At 41.5% G+C, this 24,907-nt stretch overlaps 1 protein-coding gene across 2 annotated transcripts in view; it reads right to left on the minus strand.

The window, feature by feature from the left end:
• Positions 1–24,907, minus strand: part of runx2b (RUNX family transcription factor 2b) — a 136,863-nt gene that overhangs the window by 109,226 nt on the left and 2,730 nt on the right. For both annotated transcript variants that reach the window (XM_061754705.1, XM_061754704.1), the window contains exons 2-3: positions 24,431–24,550; positions 24,310–24,350 (exon numbers count right to left, since the gene is read on the minus strand). The gene's annotated coding sequence lies outside the window, so the exon portion shown is untranslated. The remainder of the gene's footprint in view (positions 1–24,309; positions 24,351–24,430; positions 24,551–24,907) is intronic.

Raw genomic sequence — 24,907 nt, forward strand, 5'->3', positions numbered from 1 at the left:
GAACGGAGGAACTGTGCCGCACGCCGCTCAGGATTTAGGAGGTTGTAATCTCTAAATGAGGACTAGCCACTGAAAGCACGAGGCCCGCCGACACCTATTAAAGATGACATCGTGCCGCCATCATTTTCATACATTACCCTGTGTGAATAGCGTGTTTTTTCTCTTTCGCTCTGTACTTTCTTGTTGCGCCCTGAAGAGCCATCGGTGACTTTGAAGCACAATCCAATTGGTCAGCGCAATTCAAAACCCTAAAGGCGCTGTAGAGGTGTCTGTGCCCAAATGGAAACTTTTATTTGGATGTGTTTGCATTCAAAATAGTGGAGCCTTCCATGCTTCCATGTCTCCAGCTCTGCTCAGGACTGACAGAATTTGTTTACCTTTGCAGGCTTTTGGTGTACTTTTGGAACTGTGGTGGTAGGCTGGAAGGCCTTTGTAAAGTTAGGTCAGAAAGTCAGATCATTTGACATATTCACCTAAAATACTGAGATCACATAATATTGCTCAGGTACAGTATCTCAGTTTTTTCCCCATTCATGTTCCGACAAAATGACATACTGTATATAAATGCCCAACGAACGTATGTTTTACTACAACGTGTTTAAGATTTGGAATTTTTTTTTAACAAACATACACCTTCGAAAAATGTAGAAGACTAAATCGTCTTTGGTGTTTATGAAATGTACGTGAGGGCACATAGAAACAAACAACCATTCACACTCACATTCACACCTATGTGCAATTTAGAGTCTTCAATCAACCTACCACGCATGTTTTTTAGGATGTGGGAGTAAACCGTAGTGCCCGGAGAAAACCCACCCAGGCACGGGTAGAACATGCAAACTCCGCACAGGCGGGCCCGGGATTTGAACCCCGGTCCCCAGAACTGTGAGGCAGATATGCTCTGCTATTCTTACTCTGTAAATGCAAAAAAAATTTCCCACAAGAAAACCCATCACACTGCACATCAAGACACAAAGAAAACATTCCAAACTTTAATCCATATTGCAAAAAGGTAACAGGAAAGACGGCTGGATTGAAAATTTGCACGTAACGCCAAGCTGCTATTGCGCCTGACTTGATATACGAGCGATCGTATGGTTTCGATTTCAACGCAAAAAAAACAACCGCGCTTAAAATGCATCAGTTGCAGCTGAGTGTTGAAAAGCCATTACACATTTCTCAGCGGTATATGACGTTGCCTCCTTTCCATGATAAATGTTGCTAGTTGTGTGTCCAACAATAATCTACAACAATGGCCATTTATATTCAAGGGGGGACTGAAAGGTAGGCAGCATAAAACAGATTTATACCGACTATTGTGTTAATACATTACCCTTTATGAGTGCATGTCTCAATTTGCGTCCCCCTTTGATATTTGGTGACCTCCAGTATTTGTGGGTCCCAGTGGAGAAACACTATCATGGATCCTGTAAATCATTGTCACAGCTTCTTGACGGAGTGAATAGCCAAATAAAATTAAGTTACTGTAAACTGCATTTTTTTTTTTAAACATTGGCCTGGCCGTCACTTTAATAACACACTGTGAGGTTTGTTGACGTTTAATATAAATACGTTAGGTTCGCTGAAGATCGCCTTCAATGTTTACGAAAACAATGATGATGTTGATGACTCAACTTTATTTTAGAGCACTTTAAAAACAACCGCAGCTGTAACAAAGTGCTGTACATAAAAATAAATAATAGTAAATAAAATAAATTCAAATTTTATTAAAATGCACAAGAGCAACCTTTACATTGACATTTAGCGTACGAAATGTTTTTGTTGTTCACATAAACGTACGTAATCTTATTGATATTCACGAAAACATTTGTGAAGCACAGTGACAACTTAATAGTCTATGACGTTTACAATAACACATACTAAGCTCACTGCAGACTACATCAGCAAAAATGTTTCCAAAAATACACTTGAGCCTAAATTGTCTGACATTTACAAATACACTAAGTTAGTTAAAGACTCTAAACTCACCTGTTCAACATTGCTTTTAAGTAGATGATATTAACTCTAACTGCATTTTAACTTTTATCATTTTTTAAAACTCTTTTGAACATTTAACTCCTATTTCTGTTTTAACGTCTGAATGATTGTTTTTTTTTGGGGGGGGGGGTCATTTTTAAATGGCATCTTTTAACTTTCTTATTTTATTTTTCTATTTTAATCTCTCTGTTTTGCATTGTGCAATACAAAGAAACTTGCCTTGCCTAAATTGTCTTTGGTGTTTACAATGTGTGGTTCATTGACGGTAAAATTATCTTCAAAAACAGGCTGAGATACTTTGAAGACTCATCTTTGATGTTTAACAAAAACAAGTATGCCAGGTTAATGACTAAATGGTCTGATGTTTACAAAAACAGGCATGTGAGGTTCCTTTAACAGTAGTCTTTGAACCAAATATATGCTTTTTATAGCTATAGAACAGTGAGTATTGTGAGACAAGCCGCAAAACGAAAGTCTTTAGTGTTAATGAAAATACAGTTGAAGACAAAACCAGATGCAAAGTTAGTTGAAGAGTAAAGCGTCGGACGTTCACGAAAACATGGCTGCTTGATGACCAAATATTCATTGTTCATGAAAATACATCAATGAGGTTGGTTTGAGACTAAATCGTCTTCGATATTTATGAAATACAAAAATTCATAGGTAAGGTTTGTTGAAGATTAAATAGTCCGTTTAGGAAAACAAAATACCAACTTTCTGAAAAACTAACTCGTCTTTGTTCACGGAAAAAGCGGATGAATGATGACTGAATAGTTTTTATGAAAATACAGTGAAGTTAGTCAACGTATGAATCCTCTTAGATGTTTTCGAAAACAGATATGGTAAGTGTGTTGAAGACTAAATAACCTTCAATGTTTCCTAAAAACATACGGTAAGTTTGATGATGACCTGAGCAAGAAATTAATCTTACATATTTTTTGAATAAATGTGTTCATAGTTTTCATGTTTACAAAAACTTTACTGAAGACTAAATTGCCTTCTGTCCCCCAAAACACATGGGCGAGCCTCATTAAATCATCTTTTCTGGTAAGAAAACACTACTTTAGGTTTACTGAGACCTGAAATTGTCTCGTAAATATTCCCAAAATACACTCCAGGACACTACAGTACATGCAGATTTATTGCATGTAAAATGTGCCAAAAGGTAAATAAATATTCGGAGCCATGTAAGGAAATGCTCTTTGATTGTAGAGTGTTGGACAGAAAACGGCTGAATGATCCTCTCAGCTGAATACAACAGAGCCAAGAGTGACACATCGTACATCTGTTGGCTAATATTACTGGTTGATTTTGGCCCACCGGTGTGGAGTTTTTTGATACGACAATCACAGAGCATAAAAAGCAGACCTAAGACGTGATGTTATCGTATCCTCCGACTCCACTGTTGACACTCTCAGCGCCGTCTACGCCGCGGCGTCGCAAATGGGAGACATAGTGGAAAGTTAATAAACAACGACTTTCATTTTCATTACAGCGCCACGCCTGTCCTTGGCGACATTCCCCTTCCTCGCGCTTATCGTAATATTGCACAATCCGACGAAAAGGAGGCCCTGTATCAACCACCGTTATCGGAGAATCTGAAGAATATTTCCCTTCCAACATCAGTTAAGGGTATCAAAATTCTCACAGGGGTCGGAATTTTGGTTTCAGTCACCAACAGTGTTGAATTGAGCGATCGATTTCAGTAGGTCCAAAATGACTGTCCAAACTCTCTGGTGGTGCCGGTCAAACGGTCAGTGTGAAAATAAGAAACTGAATTTTGTGCACACGGCAGACTGTCAATTCAGTGGTCAAGCTTTACCGCAAATGACCGATTTAGACGAGATTATTACCAGACGAGAGAATCTCGTTGACTAAAGACTCATTCCACAGACAGCCTGGGCGCTTTAATGCGTAACGCAGAAGTGTGAGCTGTCAAACAGACTGTGTGTGTACATTAGCATCTGTTCATCTGACAACTACTGCATCTGCAGGACATCATATGTTGACCGACGGGCTGCGAGTTCATTCCAGTACAAAAAAAAAAACACACACACACACACTGCGGTTACTCCTCATTCAGACGCTGACCGCCATCAACAACCCCCTTCGTCACCCCAGGGTGGCTGGGTAGTCACGCCCTCAGCTACAGGCAGCCAGCCAAGAGCCCTGAAATACGAGGTGTAGGTGAGGTGAGCGGGGGTTACATATCGCTTGGTTTATCATACACAAAATGTCCCGAGTGTGACCATTCTTCCCGGTGATGGGGGGCACGGCCGAGAGCCGAAGGGTAAACACGTGTGCTGATAGAGATGAGGCGGCGGAGATGGAGGCTACACTACAGCCATTGTGCTATGAGGTTTGCTGTAGTAAACAAAAACCGTGCCCCTCCTCAAAGGTAAAAACAACAGCAATCATAATAATTAAAGTTGGACCAACCTTTTCACAGCGACTCCATGAAATGATCATCCAACGTTGACATCATGCTCTCCCCACATTAGACGGCATCGGGGGAAAAAAACTTTGTGTTTTAGCATTTAGTAGTTCGACAAGGTTTGAGCCCTGGCATTGACCCAAAATGGCTGATTTCCTGTTGAATTTCACGCATGGCTGCTTGAGACCTTTTAGAGCATTCTGTTATGATGGGCATGTCCACTCAATTTCAGAATCAGAATCCTCTTTATTGTCATATCCATTCATGAAACTTTTCTCAGGGGCTAATATTTTCAAACTTTCCAAGGGGCACTCCTGAGTGACGTTTGGGGAGGTCAAGTTCAGACCCTTAAAAAATTGTTTTTTTAAATTTCACCAGAATACATGGACTTTCAAAAATTGTTGAGTTTTCGGACATGTCGAGATGAACTGTTAATAGGCGACACCCTTTACAGCATCTTACTAGCCCTCGCTTGATCCACCATCAAAGCGTTATCTGCATGTGTTTTCTTTTCTCTTTGGCTTTAATGAGACACTTATTCCAGACCGCATTAAAAGAAAATTGGGATAGGAGAATGGTAACTAGGCTTTACTTAGTTAGGTTAGTTTCATGCTGTTATCCATTTTTTGGGGTAGGTTTTAGTTTCCTCTTTCTTGTCCCATTTGTTCCCATTGGCTTGATGGGACTCTCAGCTAGAGTGGTAAATGTATTATCCAACAAAAGCATGCATCACCACATTTTGGATTTTTTTTTTTTTTTTCAATTATCAAAAACTTTTGTTATGTTAGATAAAAACAAACAAATAATTTAGCAATAAATACTTTTCACTGGACAATAACTAAATGTCCCAGGTAAATCAAGCACTAAAAACCCCTTTACAAAATGAGAGACAAATAACTAGATAGATACAATCTCAGTATAAATGTAAATAAATATCTCACAACCATTTATATCTTTACAACACAATCTTCATTCTCAAGATTTTTTTTCAGACGAGGGTATTGATAAGTTAGGTTAAAACATGACTCTGCCGAGGTGTTTGTTTTAAATCATTTTGACTTACAATGTTGTATGTGTGTGGTCAAAAGGCCAAAGCGCAAAAAGAAAAACATTTTTTTCTTAACTCACAGACAGCATTTGTGTGGACAAGAGCCCTTGGAGCCATGTGTCATTGTAAAATATGTTTAATATGACTAATTGCATTCAATTAGAAATCTGTCACTTCATACCTTATTTGGAATCGATGGATGTTTAAATTATTACTCAAGCTTTGTTGATCTGGGCTGGTGATTGGGGAAAAATAGCTGTGTCATGGCTAAGGTAACACAGCAATGGTGGCTAGGGGCTATAAAGTGGGAACATGGCTCCCTCCCAGACTCCACTTCGAGGTCTTTTAACGCCTCTGCCTTGTTTTCTTGGTCGGATAAAAATTGCAAAATCGAGGAAAAGTCAGGAGAGATAGCGAGAGCAGAAGGGAAGCTCGAGTCAGACTTCCTCGGAGAAGCTGCCAGCCTCACATAAACACGGCAAACTTGTGGAAAGTTTCACGGCCCTCGGGAGGATCCCCTTCTCCCCACGCTCCTTTTATTTACGTCTATGTGGCCCACGACTCTCTTGTCCTGTTTTAGGAAAAATCGCCCGCCGGTGACGGCGTGCGCCGCGACGGCACTAAAAAGTCGTCAATGTGACAGTCACGAGACACAAAATTCCATTTCACCTTTGTTTTAGCCAAACAGTTTAGTTGCCACTTCATCTGTCTAGTTGTAGTTCCCAAAGTTCCCGCCAGAGTTTTTGTAAGAAATTTGGCCATACCATAAAAATTCTTTTAAAAACATTCCCACCCTAGTTGTCACCTCAGCTTGGAACTTTATTTTGTGACAAAGGCTATGATCGCACCGCAGGTCAATTCAGATTTTTTTTCATAATGTGAACAATACAACTCCCATTTTTTCAACTTAGACCCAGGCCTCTTTCCTATGTTGATACGATGTAATCTGAAGGAGGTTACCGACTGTAAGGTAGTGGGAGGGGAGTGTGTGGCTAGACAGCATAGGATGGTGGTGTGTATGATGACTCTGGTGGCGGAGAGGAAGATTAGGAAGACAAAGGCAGAGCAGAGAACCATGTGGTGGAAGCTGAGACAGTGTTGTGCAGCTTTTCGGGAAGAGGTGAGACAGGCTCCGACAGGACAAGACAGGAGGAGCTTCCAGAAGACTGGACCACTACAGCCAAGGTGATCAGAGAGGCAGGCAGGAGAGTACTTGGTGTATCTTCTGGCAGGAAAGGAGAGAAGGAGACTTGGTGGTGGAACCTCACAGTACAGGAAGTCATACAAGGAAAAAGGTTAGCTAAGAAGAAGTGGGACACTGAGAGGACCGAGGAGAGGCGAAAGGAATACACTGAGCTGATTCATAGGGCAAAGGTAGAGGTTGCAAAGAGGCACCAAACAAGAGGCATATGATGACATGTATGGCAGGTTGGACACTAAAGAAGGAGAAAAGGATCTATACAGGCTGGCCAGACAGAGAGATGGAGATGGATGTGCAGCAGGTTAGGGTGATTAAGGATAGAGATGGAAATATGTTGACTGGTGCCAGTAGTGTGCTAGACAGATGGAAAGAATACATCGAGGAGTTGATGAATGAGGAAAATGAGAGAGAAGAGGAAAGTGTGGTGGACCAGGAAGTGGCAATGATTAGTAAGGGGGAAGTTAGAAAGGCATTAAAGAGGATGAAAAATGGAAAGGCTCTTGGTCCTGCTGATATTCCTGTGGAGGTATGGAAGTATCTAGGAGAGGTGGCTGTGGAGTTTTTGACCAGCTTGTTCAATAGAATTCTAGTGCGTGAGAAGATGCCTGAGGAATAGTGGAAGTGTGCTGGTGCCCATTTTTAAGAACAAGGGTGATGTGCAGAGCTGTGGGAACTATAGAGGAATAAAGTTGATGAGCCACACAATGAAGTTATGGGAAAGAGTAGTGGAGGCTAGACTCAGGACAGAAGTGAGTATTTGCGAGCAACAGTATGGTTTCATACCTAGAAAGAGTACTACAGATGCATTATTTGCCGCCAGGATGTTGATGGAAAGGTACAGAGAAGGTCAGAAGGAGCTACATTGTGTCTTTGTAGATCTAGAAAAAGCCTATGACAGAGTACCCAGAGAGGAACTGTGGTACTACATGCGGAAGTCTAGAGTGGCAGAGAAGTATGTTAGAATAATACAGGACATGTACGAGGGCAGCAGAACAGCGATGAGGTGTGCTGTAGGTGTGACAGACGAATTTAAGGTGGAGGTGGGACTGCATCAGGGATCAGCCCTGAGCCCCCTCCTGTTTGCAGTGGTGATGGATAGGCTGACAGAAGAGGTTAGACTGGAATCCCCGTGGACCGTGATGTTTGCAGATGACATTGTGATCTGGAGTGAAAGCAGGGAGCAGGTGGAGGAACAGTTAGAAAGATGGAGGCATGCACTGGAAAGCAAAGGAATGAAGATTAGCCGAAGTAAGCATGAATAAGAGGGTTGGTGGGGGAAGAGTGAGACTAAAGGGAGAAGAGATAACAAGGGTGGAGGACTTTAAATACTTGGGGTCAACCGTCCAGAGCAATGGTGAGTGTGGTCAGGAAGTGAAGAAACAGGTCCAAGCAGGTTGGAACGGGTGGAGGAAGGTGTCAGGTGTGTTATGTGACAGAAGAGTGTCTGCTAAGATGAAGGGCAAAGTTTATAAAACAGTGGTGAGGCCAGCCATGATGTACGGATTAGAGACAGTGGCACTGAAGAGACAACAGGAAGCAGAGCTGGAGGTGGCGGAAATGAAGATGTTGAGGTTCGCTCTCGGAGTGACCAGGTTGGATAAAATTAGGAATGAGCTCATCAGAGGGACAGCCAAGGTTTGATGTTTTGGAGACCAAGATAGAGAGAGCAGACTTCGATGGTTTGGACACGTCCAGAGGAGAGAGAGCGAGTAAATTGGTTGAAGGATGATGAGGATGGAGCTGCCAGGCAAGAGAGCTAGAGGAAGACCAAAGAGAAGGTTGATGGATGTCGTGAGGGAAGACATGAGGGAAGTTGGTGTTCAAGAGGAGGATGCAGGAGATAGGCTTACATGGAAAAGGATGACGCACTGTGGCGACCCCTAAAGGGACAAGCCGAAGGAAAAAGAAGAAGATCCAATGCGAGTGCAGTATGGATGCACAGGTCGCGCTCGTCCGACCTATTCATCATCAAAAGGCGACAAACGTCCCAACTGTTCGACGAAACTGGCACGTAATGGCGGATGAAGGAGCAGAAAACAGTCAGTGGTGAAAAGAAGATGCTTTAGAACGGATACAAATATGTTGACTGCTCAGTTCAACAACAAAATCCTTGAAATTGTCACGAAAGCATCATGAGACCTACTACATGCGGGACCATATTTACTTCCGTAAACACAAGGCGACTCGTGTTTGTGCGCATGCACAACGTGACGTCGGGTTTTGTGCGTATCCGTGTCACATCAGGAGGGGATGGGGAAATTGAACGTCTCCAGGGACCCTGACGATTTTGGGGGGGAAATATAAGTTCATGCACACTATATTATTATTATTATTATTAATACTTTCCCTCATTGGATGAATAAAGTATTCATCTATCTATCTATATTTATTTGTATTTACTTTATATTTGCATTTTGGATGTCAGGGGGTTTGTTTCAGGTGCTAATAAACATCAGCAAAGTGAAGTTGGATATGGATCACTTGATAGCCAAACAATCTGATACAAAACTGAAAATGGACAGAAGCTCTACCGGACTAACCTGAGCCTGACTTCATCGAAATACACCGATCTATGACTCGTGTGTTTCATGCAGGCTGTTTCTGGTGATCAATAAATGCATACAGTGATTTTAGATCACTTGAAAGTACACGTAAACAGGATTGGATTGACACTAAAACTGAAATTGGTGTATTACACCTTCAGTGTAAATCCAGCGTTTGATGTCAGGCCAATGGAAATGGGAGAAGGAGCCAGAAAAGTGGTCAATGGCACCCAGGCCTCACACAGTGTCGGACCGGTACCATATCTAACAAGGGCAACATCGCCATCTGCAGGATGTGACCATAACAACTCCTTCCAACTCCTGACTCAAAAGAGTTCAAGTGGAAGTCACTCCTCAGGTGGAACTTTGACCGGTTCCTCTTGCATTTTCCCCATGAGTGGACGAGTGTCGTGTTTGTTTAGGTGACACCAACATACAGGTGCCAAAACACAACATTGCCGCCAGCTGTTTGTGAGCCATGTCACCCCCGAGCTGCCTCACTTCACCTCTGCCTGACTGGCTGATCTCACAGGAAGCGGCCAAGTGGTCGGGTTACCCAGTAGAAAATTTGAGGTTTACAAAAAAAAAAAAGTGGGGGACTGGGGGCGGCAGTTTCCTTTAATTCGACAGCTCGCCGTTGTGGGGCTTTGAAATGTCTTCATTATCAAAAGTGGTCAATTTTGTTTATATAGCATCAATTCACAACAAAAGTTATCTCTAGTACTTTACACATTAAGCTGGTCAGAACCACACTTCTCATATATAATATCTATAAAGAGTGGGTACGGAAAGTATTCAGACCCCCTTACATTTGTCACTCTTTTTTATATTTCAGCTATTTGCTAAAATCATTTAAGTTGATTTTTTTCTACATTAATGTACACACAGCACCCCATATTGACAGAAAAAAACATATTTTTGAAATTTCTGCAGATTTATTAAAAAAGAAAAACTGAAATATCACACAGCCATAAGTATTCAGACCCTTTGTATTTCAGTATTTAGCAGAAGCACCCTTTTGAGCTAATACAGCCATGAGTCTTTTTGGGAATGATGCACAGTTTTTCACACCTGGATTCGGGGATCATCTGCCATTCCTCCTTGCAGATCCTCTCCAGTTCTGTCAGGTTGGATGGTGAACGTTGGTGGAGAGCCATTTTCAGGTCTTTCCAGAGATGCTCAATTGGGTTTAAGTCAGGGCTCTGGCTGGACCATTCAAAAACAGTCATGGAGTTGTTCTGAAGCCATTTCTTTGTTATTTTAGCTGTGTGCTTAGGGTCATTGTCTTTTTTTAAGGTGAACCTTCGGCCCAGTCTCAGGTTCTGAGCATTCTGGAGAAGGTTTTCGTCCAGGATATCCATGTACTTGGCCGCATTCATTTTTTCTTCAATTGCAACCAGTCTCCCTGTCCCTGGAGCTGAAAAACACACCCACAGTATGATGCTGCCACCACCATGCTTCACTGTTGGGACTGTATTGCACAGGTGATGAGCAGTGCCTGGTTTTCTCCACACATGCCACTTACAATTAAGGTCAATCATTTCTATCTTGGTCTCATCAGACCAGAGAATCTTATTTCTCACCATCTTGGAGTCCTTCAGGTGTTTTTTTAGCAAACTCCATGCGCGCTTTCATGTGTCTTGCACTGAGGAGAGGCTTCAGTCGGGCCACTCAGCCATAACGCCCCGACTGGTGGAGGGCTGCAGTGATGGTTGACTTTCTAGAACTTTCGCCCATCTCCGGACTGCATCTCTGGAGCTCAGCCACAGTGATCTTTGGGTTCTTCTTTACTTCTCTCACCAAGGCTCTTCTCCCCCAATTGCTCAGTTTGGCCAGAGGGCCAGCTCGAGGAAGGGTTCTGATCATCACAAATGTGTTCCATTTCAGGATTATAGAGGCCACTGTGCTCTTAGGAACCTTAATTGCAGCAGAATCTTTTTTGTAACCATGGCCAGATCTGTGCCTTGCCCCAATTCGGTCTCTGAGCTCTTCAGGCAGTTCCTTTGACCACATGATTCTCATTTGCTCTGACATGCACTGTGAGCTGTAAGGTCTTATACAGACAGGAGTGTGGCTTTCCTCATCAAGTTCAATCAGTATAATCAAACACAGCTGGACTCCAATGAAGGTGTAGAAACATCTTAAGGATGATCAGAAGAAATGGACAACACCCGAGTTAAATATGGGTGTCACAGCAAAGGGTCTGAATACTTATGGCTGTGTGATATTTCTGTTTTTCTTTTTTCATAAATCAGCAAAAATTTCAACAATTACGTTTTCTTTCCGTCAATATGGGGTGCTGTGTGTACATTAATGAGTAAAAAAAATAAACTTAAATGATTTTAACAAACGGCTGCAATATAACAACGACAGAAACATTTAAGGGGGTCTGAAAACTTTCCGTACCCACTGTATGTATATAATATATAAGAAACCCAATAGAATCCTCAACAAGAGAGAACGATGGACACAACAACAGCTGTATTAACAACAGTAATAGCCCCATGATGGCAACAACAACAATAGTGGTCCACTCCCCACACCACTATCCCTGGCCTGACCACTAGGCACAGCATTTATCATTTGTTTTAGCATTAACTTGTCCTAAAGACCTACTATAGTTCAGCTTAATAGACTGTAACCCCAAAGTTCAATGCTCCTGACGCTGTACAATATGAACATTTTAAGAAAAATATTTCTCTAAAATGGAACAAAACACAATACCTCATTGTACCTTACGAGGCCTAAGAATATACACGGCAGTCACAAGACGTTATATGGACTCGTGTGCCAACACTTGAACGTCACCATATAACTTGTCACATACGGTCCCTATGTGGAATGTCACGTGACCAAACTGAAAACATGTTGGTGAACAACTTCCTGTGTGCGCATTGATAACGACGACAACTATGGACAGATGACATGATGGCTTGAACCCAAACTAAAGTACTGTGTTTTATTGTTTTTCTATGTAAACAAAGAGCACTTAAAATTATAAATTAATTAAATTAAATGTGTGAGGGGAACCTGCGAGATGACCTTCCCTTTTATTCTTTTTACTATTAATATTGGTTCACCTCTTAAGAAACTTATATAATCATTAAAACTGTTAGTGATTTCATGAGGGCAAAGTTTTTATTTGGGAAATACGTTTTTATTTTAATTTTAGTGGTTTAGAATTTAAATTATTATTTTTTAAATCAGACAATGTTAGCAGCTTTGCTAGGTTTGTTGCAGACAGCACAATTCAGTATTGTTCACAATGTGGATGGCTTGAAGTACCAAAAAAACAAAAACAAAGAAAACAGTAAAAGACACAACCCTTCATTTCACATTCCTTGCTTATTCAGTGACATCCAAACTAAACACGGCCCCCCACAGCCCACACAGCTACGCCAGACAAACTGTCCGCTCCCTACTTGTCAGGACGCAGGGGGGAAAAGGCATACACTCAGTTAGGCGCCGATGATATTCTGCAAGTTGTTTTCATAACGTGGAGCTTCACAGTGTCAAGTGTCTTCAAGTGTCGAGGTGGAAAATTGTAAGCGACAACATTTTGAAAAGGTCTAACTTTTGTGACAAAATGGCTATACTTTAACGTCTAATAATGAGAGAAGTATACAGTGGGACCAAAAAAACTAGAGAAAACAGCTCAGCAGCTGAAACTGTCAACTAGCTATCTTGACTCAATACCATCTGACTTTTTCAAAACTCTTGTGAGATCAGTACTGGCCGATTTACAACAAATAATCAATTGCTCACTTCAGTCAGGCGAGTTTTCCAAGGCTCTTAAAGTAGCTGTCGTTAAGCCTCTTCTAAAAAAAAAGAGAAAACTGGATGCTTCCATGTTAGCAAACTATAGACTCATCTCAAACCTCCCCTTCATAACCAAGATTATCGAGAAAGTGTTTTTTAATCAACTCGGCAATTATTTGAACTTAAATAGACAACAAGTTCTGGTCTTGTTGGATTTCAGTGCGGCTTTTGATACAGTAGATCATAACATATTGCTGAACAGGTTGGAAACGTGGGTAGGACTAAATGGAACAGTCGTTAAATGGTTCAGGTCCTACCTGGAGAAAATGAGTGGAAGTGTTCAATCTCATCAAATGGCAATGACATATGGGGTCCCTTAAGTGTCAGTTCTTGGACTCCTTCTGTTCAGCCTGTATATGCTACCCTTTGGTCAAATTCTTCAGAACCTCAATATCGACTATCATAACTATGCAGATGACACACAGTCATATCGAGCAGTGTCTCTGGATGGCAACAGTTCAATTGAGCTGTTGTGTTACTGTCTAAAACAGAAACACCTGGATGAGCCAAAACTTTTTTCAATCAAATCACAACAAAAACAAGATAATAAAAGAGGGTTGTTGTTAGTACCTGGAGTCACTCTCTTTAAAGACCAGGGACCAAGTCCGCAACCTTGATAGACTCCTACCTTACTTTGAACAGTCATATCAAATCAATTACTAGAACAGCCTTCTACCAGCTGAAGAACATATCCCGAGTGAAGGCTTGCTTGTGCCAAGCAGACCAGGAGATTCTCATCCATGCTTGTATCTCAAGTAGACTTGACTATTGTAATGGTCTTCTAACTGGACTCCCCCAAAAGAGCGTTATAAAGCTGCAGCTCGTTCAGAATGCTGAAGCTCGGGTTCTGACCAGAACAAAGAGATCAAAACATATTACTCTATTTCTAAAGTCTCTACACTGGCTCCCAGTCAACCTTCGAATATACTGTAAAGTTCTGCTACTGCTCTATAAATCACTAAATGGTTTAGGTCCTGAATACATTAAAGACATGCTAATGGCATATAAGCCCAGTAGGTCTCTGACATCTGCCAACTAAGATCAGATAACGAACCATAGAGTCCATGTTAAAGCAGCATTTAGCTTCTATGCTGCAGGCAAATGGAATAAGTTGCCAATAGAATTGAAGTCAGCACCAAGTGTCTTTAAGTCCAGGTTAAAAAGGCTCATGCTTTTTAGAACATTTCCACTTTTAAATCACATCTCCTGTTGTTTTTGTTTGTTTTTAATTTGATTTATTCTCTTTGTTTTCAAATGTTTTAAAGCTGCTTTTTATTTTTCTATTTATTTTGAAATGCTTCTGATCATGTAAAGCACATTGAGTTACCTTCTGTATGAACTGCGCTACATAAATACATTTGCTTTTCTTTAAGAGACAAGTATAATTTGTTCCGTGACTGAACACAAAACAATCGTATCTCAAATCATCTTTCCAAAATGAGATGAATGGAAATACAATTAATCATATTTATAGCTCCCCCCCCAAAAAAAATGTGCGGCTGTTGTGTTGAAAGTATGTGTCACTGACATAAACACCCATTTTTCACAATTAAGTGTCGCCATCTGTCGATATAATAGGTTAATTTGTAGTTGGTAGAAATCGAACAAGCTCATCTTTGAATCACCTTAAAATGGCTGCAAGTTGTTTGCAAAACGTGGAGCTTCGCAAGTCAAAGCGTCATCAAGGCAGAGATTTTATGTTTTGCTTCCAATTTAACAAATATAAAAGCCATCTAGTACAGGACTGCTATCCCTTGGCAGGCTACCCTCAAGTTAGCTCTTAAGGAAGGGGCCTAAAGAGACAGACTAAAAAGTATTTTTTGCACAAAAAGATCAAATGAATTTTTGTTCCACTACGAATCATGCAACGCTCAATTCCGCCAAAGTCCCTGCATAAAAAAAGCAATAAGCATAATAGCCCCCTTCTACATTTGTCCAGAAAAATATGGCGCTGGTGCAGTGTTTGTATTATTTAAGAGGATCCAGACATGGAGCCAAATGTGACTCCAATTCCAAGCAAAAGAAACAGTCCTTAAATGTACTGAAGACACAAGCTGGTGCCATGCCCAACACTGAAATCATGGACTGTGTACTGCAGTATTTCACGGCAATAATACTGCAATTACACGCCGAGGGGGAGAATGTGCATTACGGAACGTGGCTCAGGAAACGGCCTAAGCTTTTCTAACCACTAGAAAGAAACAAGCTGGGCCGCCAAAATGCCATTATAGAGCCTGTTTCTATAAGGGTGAAGCCTCATTTGTTAGCATCGCATATCTAAATAGCATCTGAAAACTGGCTAGTGCTGATTACGTGGTAGCTCCGGAAACGTTTTTGTGCCCAATTGAGCATTTTTGGCCTGGATGATCAAAAAGCATCTGATTCTGATTCTGAAAAACCTGATGAGGTATCCCATCTGTGAGGCTGGATTTACACTACACGGGTCAAGTGACCTAATTATGAGGAGCACAATTTGGACATTTGGTTTTAACGTGACAGAATGTACAGAGTCGGTCCTTCTACATAGGACTGGAGCAACGGAATTTAAATGGTGTCTGGCCAGTGGCGTTTATCTGTTTTAGTCATCAGGTCTGAACACAACAGGCGAAATTTGACAGAAACGTCGAAAGGGTTTCAAACATGTAAGATGATACGAGATCGCATTCGGAGCGCCAGACTGCTGATGCTCGCCAAAGTTCTGCTAATTCAGATCTTTGTGCTAACGCAGGGCAATGGGATAAGGCACCTGGCTGCTGCTCCAGACAGACTTCACAAGTTTTCATTATCCAGAGAGTCCTCAGCCCCTTTCACACTGCATGTCAAAGTCGGCTTTTCCTACCCATGTCGTTGGTCTGTGTGAAAGTTTGGCACTCAACACTAACCTCTCCCCTTGGTGTTGGGTTCAAAGCAATGGTCACTTAAGACAACTCACATTTTGTGAACCTGAATCTTGTAGGAAAAGCTTTTGCAGGACCCCGGAAATGGCCGAAAATGACACTAACATGGCCACTTCAGTCCAAAATGTTCGACGTTCTGTCTGTTTTGGCCATGGGCTTTTGAGACTTTTTTTTGTGGGTCTGCTTGTGACAGACAAGTGGGTGACTTTTGATTTCCTACTTTGCCCATTTTTGGACTGCCGGGAAATGGGTGTGGAGTTTTAACACCCAACAGTCATGTCTGCAACCCTGTTGTGTTGAAAGCAATGGTCGCCACGCATCAAATTATACGACCCGGGAAGCTCCATCAGAAAACTCTAAAAATGGATTCACAAAATCAGCGCTTTTGTCTGAAAGGCACAGACGAGTAAATCATTTCGACCTACGACAAACAAACATAACCTTGTCAGTACCTTTGGCCCCACTCTTCCACTGCTGTGGTGGCAGACATGGTGTGTGACGACAGCGACGTTAGCTGACCCTTGCTTCGGGCCCACCAGAAGAGCACAGTGCACAGCCGGCATTGAGCCAAGTCAAAGATTTTAACTTGCATAGACAAAAACAAAACGGTTTCGCCTTTCCTCTCCTCATTTCACCCAGTTCCTAAATATTTTTTCATCCGAAATCAAGCCTCACAACGACGACTGACGTTTTTTGGGAAGGGGTCTCATTGTTTTGTGCTGCCCTTGCAAAATTTCGGCAAAAATCCCCTTCCATACGCCCCCTCTGTCTTTCTGCCCGAGTGCTGATTATTTTGCTTTTTGCCTTTTCTTTCCTCCTAACTGTGTTATTCATCCTGTTCAGCATGTCTTAAGGCACACTTCAGAGCCCCAAATAAAATAAACAGTCATGTTTTCGCCCCCCGTCGCTACGGGCCTTGACTGCATTTACCTGGAACAATAAACAGCTGTTTCTGAGCTTGTTTATACTCATCTCCAGACATTGGCGGACAGAAGCACAACAGGAACTAGACTGCGTGTGTATGGACACGCTAGGGCTACGCCCACTGCGGAGCGTCACAGTGTTGGTGGACGCAAGCAGACCGTGATAGCACGGAGGCTGCCGGCAGCCAGCGTGGACTCCGTGTCTGGCACCAAGGGAGGTTTACCTTGGAAGCGCACCAACCATCTGCATGCTATAAGGACTCAATCGGCGGACTGACGTTGAACGAGCGAGACAAAAGCGGTCCACATACGCGAGTGTGTGTTTGTCTGACTTTGTGTATGTCTGTGTGAAGCTGTACAAGGTATGTTATAAACCGAAAATCAGGACTGACAGCTAAGGCGTTTTTGTATTTCAATGAGAGAACCAAGAAACAATTAAAGCTGAGAGGGAGCAACAATTGATGGGGCCTCGCACCCGTGCTCCAGTTGAGAGGTGCGCCGGATGAAGGAAACAGGGCATGACGGGGTGCTTTTGGACCTCTTCAGGGTGGGGCTTTCATCATTACTTCATCTTCTTCACAATACATTTGGTCAAGCTCTGATCTTGTGGATCTGAGTTACTGGAGTTTTTTTTATGGCGAGTCATCAAAATTTGTCATTGGATAGGATCTTTAGGAAGTTTGTCTTTGAAAGACCCAAAAATGTCCACTAGAAACTTATCTAAAGTGAAAAGAAGGCATGCTGTTTAAAAGATGCCAGATGCAGCATTCATGTGCAGCTGTTTTGGTGAAACTAGCAACCTAAAAACAAAATAAGAAAATAATACTAAAATACATCCATCCATCCATTTTCTGAGCCGCTTCTCCTCACTAGGGTCGCGACTAAAATACATGAATTGATTTTTCAAAGTTGAAGACACCCTTTCAGAAGAGACTGAGGCGCAATCTCTATCATATCTGTTGCAAAGTGTCTACCTTTGTGAAAGAGTGCATGAAAGAAAATGAACAAAACAAAAAATATGAAATATGGATGTAACTTGTGTAATTGAAATGCATTCCCCATCGCACTATTGTTATTTAATTTAAGACCCCTGTTGAAGGAGCCTACAATGGCCACTTGAAAACAAAATGGCCGACTTCCTGTATCTTTTCGGGCCACAAATGAAGTCCCACTTTAGGTTATGTTCTTTTGATTTTGACAACAAGTGATGAGAAAGGGGGAATTCATAGCCACTGTAGGTCAGATATTCTTTTCGTCTGAAGGATCACTTAGATCAGGTATGTCGAACTCATTTTTGTCGCGGGCCACATTGTAGTCACGGTTTCCCTCAGAGTGCCGTTGACTGTGAAACCATATAAACGTTTAGTCACCTCATAATAGTATTACATACACATAACAAATTGATGGTTTTGAAATCAGAAGTCAAGGATAATAGTTTGTTCAACTATTGTTCGAGTTACAGAAAATGCTTGCAATGTCTCAACGATACTCCATCCATCCATTTTCTGAGCCGCTTCTCCTCACTAGGGTCGCGGGCGTGCTGGAGCCTATCCCAGCTGTCATCGGGCAAGGGGCGGGGTACACCCTGAACTGGTTGCCAGCCAATCGCAGGACACATAGAAACAAACAACCATTCGCACTCACAGTCATGCCTACGGGCAATTTAGAGTCTCCAATTAATGCATGTTTTTGGGATGTGGGAGGAAACCGGAGTGCCCGGAGAAAACCCACGCAGGCACGGGGAGAACATGCAAACTCCACACAGGCGGGGACGGGGATTGAACCCCGCACCTCAGAACTGTGAGGCTGACGCTCTAACCAGTCGGCCACCGTGCCGCCCTCAACGATACTATTTATTGTTATTATTTTATGAGAATTTGAGCAAGAATCATGGAAATTGACACAGATGATTTGCTTTTGCGGGCCACATGAAATGACTTGGCGCCCCAGATTTAGCTCCCGGGCCTTGAGTTTGACACACATGTGACTTAGATCAAGAGCCTTGCTTGCATTTTTATTTTTTTATTTTTACGACAACACTGCTGACTGCCAAAGCCCGAGCCTTCCTGTCTGGTTAATTAGAATTGACTTTTTACAAGAAGGGCGTTTGTTCCTTGAACTGTGCAAGACTGGCATTTGCATAAAGACGGCATGTTTGGAGCCTATAATAGAACATCAAACCTGTTTTGTACATCGCCTTGTGTAGTCGTTAAAATATACCGCAGCTTTTTTGTTTTTTTTGGTTTGGCAGCCCTTTCAACTTTGTAATTTCGATTTGTCACTCGCGTGCGTCCTACACACCCTGTGTACTTTGTTCTAGCCAATTGACGTCAAGATGTAACACGTCATGCCACACTTTCATCCTACTTGAGCAATGTGATTCATGAGTTTAAGTGATCCTACAGACGAAAAAGAAATCTGACCTACAGCGGCTATGAGAAGTCCACACACCCCTGGTCAAATGCCAGGCTTTTGTGATATAAAAAAATTACAAATAAAAAATAAAAAAACGAGATCAAGATAAATCATTTTTACCTGTGACCTGTAAAACTCAACTGGAAAAACTAATTCTATCTTTTCAAGCGGAGAAGAAAAAATAAACTGAGATAATGTGGTTGCACAAGTGCACACCCTCTCTCATAAATAGGGATTTGGCTTTGTCGGAATTCACCAATCACATTCAAACTCAGCTCTCCCCGGCCACCCTTTTAAGTGCCTCTTAATAACCCAGATTAACCAGGTTATAGGTTACATTAATGATTGAATGTTTTTTTTTTTTTTTGTATCACAAAAAAACCTGCCTGGCATTTGTACACGAGCGTGTCGACTTTTGTATCCACTGTGTAGCTATTGGGCAACGATTTGATTTGATTCATTATGTCCATATCTAAGTAAGTGCACTGTGTAGTGTGTACCGATACATTATTTATGCTCGTATGGTCACCACTGTCGACAGTATTGCTGGTTTCAGTCAGTATGCATAGTATTTATTGATCATGCATAGCCTTCACATAGAACACCCGTGCCTATTCTTGCTGCTTTTTGTTCATATTGACACCTGCATCTATATTATGGATGTTGTTCTTTTGTGAATTATTTATTCGTATATACCTGCTGACAGTCTTATCGGTTTTTATTTCATTCTCAACCATGTGCAGTTTTTGCTTCCTACAACCCTGTCAACTATTACTGCTGCTGTTCAAATTAACTTTTGTATTGAGTACATATGTATTTACTCATACAGTCTGCTATTCCCAATGTCACATCTGCATAGGTATGTATTGCTTACAATGCTGCTGATTACTCTTGTTGCTGTTCAAAGGATTCTGTAATAATAGTATCTATAAATTCATACATAGTTTACTCATACACTGCTGCTCTCATTCTGCTCACTAGTTGACGATGAAAATATGTACATATTTGATCATTTGATATTTTTGTGTGCTTGTACAGTCCACTATTATGCTGTAAAACTACTAGCAATAGTACTTAAGGCTTATTATATTGATTCTGTTTTAGCCTGATGCTGTACAGTAAGACAATGCAATTGATGAAAAATGTACACTGTGTAATGTAATGACAAGGCAGAACAGGGACATCATCCAGTGTGAAAGTGCAGTTGAGGCTGTCGCATCTGTGGCTGTTTCCGATTTAGAGAATTAGGTTTCATTGGCTTCCAGGGTCGGAGCCCACACACGAGCACACGATGGTTTGGTCAGCGTTTACATCTTCACGAATAATATTCCCAGAGACGCAGAAATGCCGGATAGACACTTGTAATTCAGCAGACAAGAAAATGAAAAGCTTTCACTGCGCTCACGTCACATTGGGGGAAGCAAACTAACAACCGGGACAATTGCACCTTGAACGCCATTTGGCCCAGTCTAATCATCAAGCTTCTGAGCTCGATTGCTTTTCCAGAAGGATGTGGTACTCGCTGGCGAGGCAGCTGCTTTAAATAAAGTGACAATTTTTAATGGGGTTTCAAACCTCAGCGTCATCGCGTGCTGCCAACTCCTTGGCGATGACATGCATCTGATCTGCATGTTTTTTCAATCCAACCGGACGCACAGGAAGCCGGGTGAGAGGAAGAGCTTTATATATAGCGACTTCGTACACGCTTTTTAGGAGACGATCTATCCCGAATGCAACGTCGCTTGATGCGCTTTTATTAGCAGGGACAGCTGAAGTGGACAGACGAGAGGAGGCGATATTAAAACTTAACGCAATTACAGTCCAATTTGCTCTGTTTTTCAGTGGGGAACCGCCAATTTGGCAGCAATTTTAGCAGGTCCGCGGCTGGTAAGTGATCAGAATGAGTGCCTTAATGTTTTCACACAGAGCCTAGCACCCCTCTGCGGTTTTATCCCCTTGACAGTTTGATCACCGCCTCAGCAAGAAAACTGACATCCAAACACTTTTTGTGATCATTTAATACATTAGCTGCTATTATGCTGCCAACAGAGATGAGGAGCAGGAAGCACCAAGCACATTTTTCCACTTTTCGTGTAATGTTTTTTAATACTATTTTGTCATTTAGTCAAAATATTTTTCTAATTGTGTATTTTTACAGTTTTGTGTAGAATATTTTTTATTCTTTTCTCATATTTTTCATCCAATATTCATATAAAGCGTACTTTAAAAATCACCCTTCTGCTGCTGGTGCCCTCTCCGGGTCACGAGCCACACCTGACGGTTACCCCCGCTCCACAATGACAAAAGCGATCACTTTTTTTTTTTTTCCCCCTCACACCTCAACAAGTCTTCAAAAAAAAAAAAAAAAAAAGCCACAGATGTCAAAGCCTTGCAATGCGACACACATAACTTTGATAGAGAACAGGAGTTACTTCATGCATTGACACAATGACAGCACACGCCAAACATAGCCAGTATAGGCCTGTGTGTGTGTGTGTGTGCGTGTGTGTGGTGATTACACAAACAGGCTCTTTGTGCCCCACGGCCTTGATGAAGCTAACGTGTATGCGAAAGAAGCAAAAATAAAAAAATAAAAAAATAAGGCAAAAAAGTTGTTTTTGACCTCGCACATGGAAAATAAATACACCCTGCCTCTCCTGAGGGGAACGAGCGCTATATTATTTATATGAAAAATAAATAGTGAAACCTTATCTGACCGAGTGGTCACAGAACGCTGACTCCAATACATTTCACCAAGGAGGTTCACATGTAAAGGAAATGGGCTTGTTGAGGAAGGATTGTTAGGGGGAGAAAAATATTTTTTTGCTCAATACTTTAATTACAAGGTCTTTCTTTGATGTGGATGGAACGTAATAGTTACAGCTATATGGAAATTTGAAGGCAGATTATTAAGGCTTTAATTAGGCTTCCTCTTCAACCTCAAAAGAGTCAAAACCTTACATTACTGCTATAATATTGAATCAGTATGTATTTTTCTAGGGGGGGGGGGGACTATCAAGTGACTGGCTTGATGGCAGGCATAGAAACACGAGACAAGCAATACTGCCCCCTAACGGTGACATTCTGACGAGCAACATTTGGTCAGCTCGTGCAACAAATTCCACACAAAACTGAAACATACTATTTTATGTATTTTGGTAATTTCACTCACCTTACAAAAAAGCGCAACAGGTGCAACTTTTCAACATATAAATCTAAATTTAAATAAATTGTCAAGTTTTACTATACACTTTTTGTTAAGACACTATATTGTGTTGCCAATGAAGAAGAGCAGTAGGTGGAGCCACATTTTGACAGACATTTTATCATTGTATTTTTGACATATTTTTAATTTTTCTAATTGCATTATTTTTATAATATTTTCTACTATTTAGCTTTGTTGTTTTTTTTTTACTATTTTCTGGTTAAATTGTAATATGTTAAATACTTATATTTGCGCGGGCATTGTCATTTTATTTTAAGACAATTTTAAGGGGTTAAGAAAATAAAAAAATCCCTTCTTTTTCACCCCATACCAACCATGATTCAGGACACCCCTCGTTCCAAAGCAACCAGATGAATTTCTCAGGCCTACTTGATATGCTAAGGAGAACAAAATGCTTTGAGGACACATCACTGAATAATTCAAGAGCTTTTCAAATTCACATCCAACGGAACATACTGGAAGAAAAAGACATACAACCCCAATTCCAATTCTCAGTCCATCTGAGACGAGCACGGGCCCAGAGAAGCCGGAGGCGTTTCTGGGTGTTGTTGATAAATGGCTTTTGCTTTGCATAGTAGAGTTTCAAGTTGCACTTACGGATATAGCGCCGAACTGTATTCACTGACATTGGTTTTCTGAAGTGTTCCTGAGCCCATGTGGTGATATCGTTTACACATTGATATCGGTTTTTGATGCAGTGCCGCCTGAGGGATCAAAGGTCACGGGCATTCAATGTTGGTTTTCGGCCTTGCCGCTTACATTAAGTGATTTCTCCAGATTCTCTGAACCTTTTAATGATATCATACACCGTAGATGATGAAATCCCTAAATTCCTTGCAATTGTACATTGAGGAACCTTGTCCTTAAACTGTTCGACTATTTTCTCACGCACTTGTTCACAAAGAGATAGGCTGAGAAGCTCGGTCATCCGGGAGGGGCTCAGAGTAGAGTCGCTGCTCCTCCGCATTGAGAGGAGCCAGATGAGGTGGCTCGGGCATCTGATTAGGATGCCTCCCGTACGAGGTGTTCCGGGCACGTCCCACCGGGAGGAGACCCCGGGGACGACCCAGGACACGCTGGAGAGATTATGTCTTTCGGCTGGCCTGGGAACGCCTCGGGATCCCCTCAGAAGAGCTGGAGGAAGTGGCTGGGGAAAGGGAAGTCTGGGCTTCCCTTCTGAGGCTGCTCCCCCCCACGACCTGACCTCGGATAAGCAGAGGAAAATGAATGAATGAATTAATTGTGCACAAAGAGGTGAACCTCGCCCCATCTTTGCTTGTGAATGACTGAGCAATTCAGGGACGCTCCTTTTATACCCAATCATGGCACCCACCTGTTCCCAATTAGCCTGTTCACCTGTGGGATGTTCCAAACAGGTGTTTGATGAGCATTCCTCAACTTTCTCAGTCTTTTTTGCCACCTGTCCCAGCTTTTTTGGAATGTGTTGCAGCCATAAAATTCTAAGTTAATGATTATTTGCTAAAAACAATCAAGTTTATCAGTTTGAACATTAAATATCTTGTCTTTGTAGTGTATTCAATTAAATACAGGTTGAACATGATTTGCAAATCATTGTATTCTGTTTTTATTTATGTTTAACAACCTCCCAACTTCATTGGAATTGGGGTTGTAGATAAAGAAAAGCCTCATTTTTGTATTCAAAATCTCTCTGTGACTTCCTACCTTTGATGAATTGTCAAAAATGCAGAGATTACGAGATTGCATTTGAGCCACACAGACTATTGATTGTTTGCCAGCATAACTTATTGATTTAATAAAAAGGACAAAAATAATAGAAGCCTTACTTCAATGTCAAGCCGCTTTGGATGCACGCCACTGTTTTAATCTGTCGGGAGAGAAACAAACAGTTTCCTTTGCTATACATTTGTTTGATAGACGTACCCATGTTAAGATGTTTACTTTTACCTTTGTCTGTGCACTGAGGTACGCTTGTGTTGAATGCCATGCCGTGGTGACTCAGTGGAGGTAGATAAGTACATGTCAGGTTTGCTTTGATAGAAGAAAAAAATAATAATCACACTGCGCCTAGATAGATGGATGGAAAATGTATTGACTTTATTCATCCCGTGAAAGGAATTAAATTGTAAAAGCAGAAATATTCACACACGTACACTTGTATTAATAATGCACAAACAACCAACAGTGTAAAAACAAATGCAAAGAGCAGCATTGCGTAGGAATAAAAATAAATGTAAATCTAATCAATGAAAAACACAAGATTAAGATGCTGCATGTTTGTATGTGGCCACTGATTAATTCTCCCTAACAGAAACACAATGTAACACTCCAGTAAGACTCGGGTGGTTCCCCTAACCAATTAACTTGTTAATAAAGCATATACACATCTATTTTAAAGTACTGGTCCGTCATTAAAATCACACA

The sequence above is a fragment of the Phyllopteryx taeniolatus genome, chromosome 18 (assembly GCF_024500385.1).
Source record: "Phyllopteryx taeniolatus isolate TA_2022b chromosome 18, UOR_Ptae_1.2, whole genome shotgun sequence".
In the NCBI taxonomy this organism is placed as follows: Eukaryota; Metazoa; Chordata; class Actinopteri; order Syngnathiformes; family Syngnathidae; genus Phyllopteryx; species Phyllopteryx taeniolatus.